This window comes from Trichechus manatus, unplaced genomic scaffold (assembly GCF_000243295.1).
Source record: "Trichechus manatus latirostris isolate Lorelei unplaced genomic scaffold, TriManLat1.0 scaffold00180, whole genome shotgun sequence".
Lineage (NCBI taxonomy): Eukaryota > Metazoa > Chordata > Mammalia > Sirenia > Trichechidae > Trichechus > Trichechus manatus.
In genome coordinates this window covers 520614-525839 of record NW_004444116.1, presented here as the reverse complement: position 1 = coordinate 525839, position 5226 = coordinate 520614, and positions in this window count along the sequence as shown.

Here is a 5226-nt window from a genome sequence, read left to right as displayed (position 1 = left end):
GTACAATCCTATTTTCGGCATTTTTACTTCTGCAAGAGTGCACAGATGGCTTGACCGTTTTCCACACTCCTCCGGTTTCCTTCCCTACGCACGTCCCCCCGCCCCCCGCCTCCCCACACCACCCCAACCTCTTTTTCCTTTTCTTGTCTCCCTCCGTTGCTCTTTTCTCTCTCTCTCTCGCACATAGCATACCCTCTTCTATTCTTTCTGTCATCTGTGGGAGAAGGAATGTGAACTGAAAGTCAGGAGACATAATAAAAGAAATATGAGACCGTGGAGAACAATAACAACAAAAACATCTTTGTCTTGGTGCTAAATCTCTACATAGATGATAGATAGACAGACAGAGAGAGAGAGAGAGATAGGGAGATAGAGAGATTGGTTGGTTGACTGATAATAGATGACAGATAGATACATCCCTAGAGGTTTGATTCAGGTGAGAGGAATTCATTCACTGTTCACTTTCCATCCAGTCTCACAGTGACGTTTTATTAGTTCGTCCCCCAAATTGATAGTTTTCAGAGACTTCATTTCCTATGGAAGACAATCCAAATACTGTATGCCCGGACTGGCAAACAACTGTTTGTAAATTCCTAATTTGTGTGCCCAATGATCAGGGATAAGTTGTTTTGTTTGTTTCAGCGTTGCCACCCCCACGCCCAGCCTTCATATAAAGAATCAAAATATTGTTTCAAAGACAATGTAAAGTAGTAGAAAATGTGAGGATCTTGAATTAGATATAAGTGTTCTTGAATTCACGCTTTATTACTTTAAAAAATGTGATATGTGATATTTTATGTTACTTCGACCCTCTGGGAACCATTTCTTTGTCTTTAAATAAAGTAACCAAGTAGGAAGGAATAGAAGAAAGATTCAGAACATAAGCAAATGAATACATTTTTTAAAAATAAACCTAACCATATCTGTAAGTGAGGAGTGGGTGTATTCTACAGGGCTAAAACACTTAATGTTTGCGGTTATCTTTTCTACTGGGCAAAATTGTACCTCAATTGAGCAAAATTCTTTGCATCAATGTGGACAAGTATCTTATATATTGTTATCACATTTCCATAATTTAATTTCTACCATCACAGAGGTCTTGAATAGCCTGCTGAATCAAACAGTCTGTAAAGGGTATATTCCCCCCATAAAATCAGATAATTCTTGGAACATGTGCTAGACAATTGCCCAACATTTTGCTGAAAGGCAGGACACAGTAATTTCTGTTGTCCACTTTTAAGTTTTCTACAATTTTTCTTGACGCGTATAACACCATATATAAGTTATTTAAAAGTAAGTTAGTAAGGAAGATGTTAGCAAAAATGGAGACATGCTTGATCAGATCACTTAGTTCTAACTCTAGTCCTCAGTTTACACATTTATAAAAGTACAGGCCTGTATGTTTAATTTCAGCACTGTGGTCAGGTGGGATATTTTTAAATCTTTTATAGTTTCCTTAGTTTACACTCTTTCCTATGGATTCATGTTTCCAAGATGAATAAAAACAAGTGCATTATTTTGCTTTTGTTCTGAATCTTTCTTTTATAGCTTCCTATTAGGTTGCCTTTATTTAAAATATCATATATATATAGTGTGAAGGGATTTCAGAACCAACAGGCTTCCAAAAGTCATGTTAATTTTGTTTCTCATGCCCAATGCAATGTGTGAGTCAACTGAGAAGGTAACAATGTGGCAATCTAGAGATATACCAAGGTCATTGAAGACTCCACAATATGATTGATTGAAGTTTTCACTTGTAAGGATATCTTTTAGGGTGGAGAGCAGTAAAAAAAGCATTTTCCATGAATTATATCTGTGCTCTTGAAAGATGCTGTTTTAAGAACTCCTAAACAGAGACTGGGACTCCTTAGACAGTAGTTTGTGACAACAGCTGTTTGCACAAAATGTCGCATAATTGTCTCATAAGCCAGAGGTCAGTGGAATACAAACTATTCCAGTCATTTCCATTTATCTCAGGGCCATTACAAATTGGTTTGGAAAGAGAACAGGTTCTGAAATAAATACATAATGTGAGATTAGTCTAAGTTATGTTCCTTAACTTGAGGCAGTAGCCTTTCTTTTCTTACATGCTCTAGACCAGGACTTTTATCATCTTAATGAGCTTACAAGTCACCTGGGAATCTGGTTAAAATGCAGATTTTTATTAAGTATATGTAGTATGTATAAGAATCATCTGAATCAATTTTCAAAACACAGATTTCTGGACCTGACCCCCAGAGATTTAGTAGGTTTGGAGTGTGGTCCAATTATTTGCATTTTTAGTTGGCTCCTGGGTGCTGCTGGTGGTCGTCTGACCACCCTTTGAGTAACACTGCTCTAAACCAATACTTCTCATACTGTAATATGCATACGAGTTGCCTCAATATTTTGCTAAAATTCAGGTTCTCTTTCAGTAGATCTGGGTAAGTCTGGAGATTCTGTAATTCTAAACCAGCTCCCTGGTGCTGCAGATGTTGCTGGTATAGGGACCAGACTTGGAATAGAAACTTGTCAATATTCCCAAATATTGCTGTACATTGGAATCACCAGCAGAGCTTTTAAAAACTCTGATGAGTGACAAGCATTCCCATAGCAATTAAATCAGAATGTCTAGGAGTGGGAGCGAGCAAATTGATATTTTATGAAGACCCTGAGGTGATTCCAATGTGCAAAGTTTGGGAAGCATTGCTCTAGGCCATTCATTTTTCAGTGGTTATTCTGATTATGTTGCTTGTATGCTTATGGTTTTTATTGTATATAATAAAATCAAATATATTTTATATGCAAATCTCCCACCCATAGTCTAGCATATATTATGTTTAACACTATCCATCATGTAACAACAATAAAGTAATTTTGTGCTTCTCCTCCACACTATGAAGTCACCACAGGATGTCAGAATGTACAGTGAGAATTGCGTTTTACATCTTAGAAAAGTATGGCTATTTTTGATTGGCATCTTCCATAGCTTTAATTTATTAAATTATTTATTATTCATATGTAAAAAGCAAAACCTATGGTGTTGGCCAAAAAAAATCTGATAAATAGTAAAGTTATTTGAGACTAAGTAACATAAGTTATCTAAATATATTAGTAATTAGAATGTGCTAGCATTTTTTATGAGTTGAATTTTGGAAAATCTAGATAATGTAAAAATAGAAACAAAAATTTGTTTCATTACACTTTTAGGTGAATTTTTAAAAACCTCTGATAACTCTTGATATTAATACAATTACATTTTTTAATATAGCTAATGTCTCTTAAAAGCTGTGCTAATTCAATACTGAGATAATAAATGTCTTTACTGATTTAAAGGTCTTTTAAAAATAATTATTCAACACTAAATTTATGTGTCACTAGAAAGTAAACTCTCTGAAGGCAAGTTTTTTGTTTTTTAACTTATAATAAGGAAACCAGGCAGATTTTTATAACCAGTTTGAAGGAGAATCCAAATAACAAAGGTGAAAGTGGATACAAAGTTAGCTTCCTGCACAGTAGAGAAGGGAAAATACATGAAAGTCTACTGGACAGGACAGAGTTTACACATCTATAGACAAGAATTATTTTGTATTGCTATCAGTTATTTAATAATTACAGAGTTGGAAATTGAATCAGAATTAGGTAACTCAGAGGGGTATCCTCTAGACAATGCATAATTTTCCACTGACCCAAGAACTTCTTTTCCTACAGTGTTCATTAATTTTTTTTATGAATTCTTTTTTTCTTTCACCTCAATTTTTAATTGTGTTTTAGGTTAAAGTTTACAGTGCTAATTGGCTTCTCATTCAAAAATTCATACACAAAAGGTTTTGTGACATTGGTTACAATCCTCGCAATATTTCAGCTCTCTCTCCCTTTCCCTTTACACCTTGATTCCCCGTGTTCATTCATCCAGATCTCCTGTCTCTTCCTGCCTTCTCATCTTTGCTTTTGGGCAGGTGTTACCCATTAGGTCTCCTATACTTGACTGAACTAAGAATCACATTCCTCATGTGTGTTATTGTTTGTTCTATAGACCTGTCTAGTCTTTGGCTAAAGGTGGACTTCGGGAATGGCTTCAGTTCTGGGTTAGCCGGGTGTCGGGGGGTCATACGGGGGGGGGGGGTGTTAACTAAATTCTTGTTGATTAAAAAACAATTACCACTGTAAAAAATAATGTCCCAGTGCCAAAAAAAATATTTGCTTTATAGGAGTTTCTAACCTCTAACTTCGAGAAGATTAACTTTTTTTTGTTTTTAAGAGAGATTTTTAAACGCGATTGGACAGAACTGTTTCCGATTGTTGGAAAACTAAACGCATGCTAGTTGTTACAATTTATAAAGGTGAAATTTCAAAAGTGTTGGCCTTGGTCTTTTTCCGCAATCCCTGGGGTACTGGAACCACGTTAATTTTAAAATAATTTTTGCTCGTGGTTTTCAGTGACGATGTTCTTTTCCCAGTGCGGGGGAAGAAAACGTTCTCCGATTTGCATAGGTAGGAACCGAACCCAGGCGTCTTGCGTAACAGGCGAGAATGCTGCCACTGAACCACCAGTGCACGGCTCTCGAGTGCTTTTTTTTAAAACTCATGTAAGTATCCTTACCTCATCCCTAAATTGTTAGTAAAATAAGAATGCATGGTTTTTTCCCTAGGAATTTCTTAAGTCCAGTTAAAGAAAAGATTGTATCTAAATGATGTTCTAAGAAAATCCGTAAACTAGAAGGAAGCTGAAACTCTGCTGATATGTGACCTTTGGTGAAAAATGCCTATAAATACCCAACATATAAAAATGTCTTTCTCCATCTCACCCGCAGTTTAAATCTCTCATTTAGTATGCAAGCCAATTTGATTAATGTACTAGATCAAAGCACTCAAATCAACTCTGAAACACCAAGTTACAGCATCTTCGGGGGAAAACAAAAACAAAAACTTCTATTGACATTCTGTTTTGGAGACCCAAGATTGGAAAGCAAAGTATCCTCAATGAAAGTGGGAATGATAAAGTAAGAATTCTGAAAGTATTCTCCTAATCCGCCTCCATAGGAACATCCCCATTACTTGCCGCCTGGAGAGGGGGACCACTAGTTGCTGAGATTGCTGTGTCGCTATGGAAGCAAAAGCCAAAATTAAGCCTCAAAATATATGGAGATATGGCCCTTATTTCTGAAGAGTTTTCATTTGGTATGAAGAAAAACCCAACACATAGAAGACCACCTTCAAACAACAATAAGTAAATTGAGAGGACAA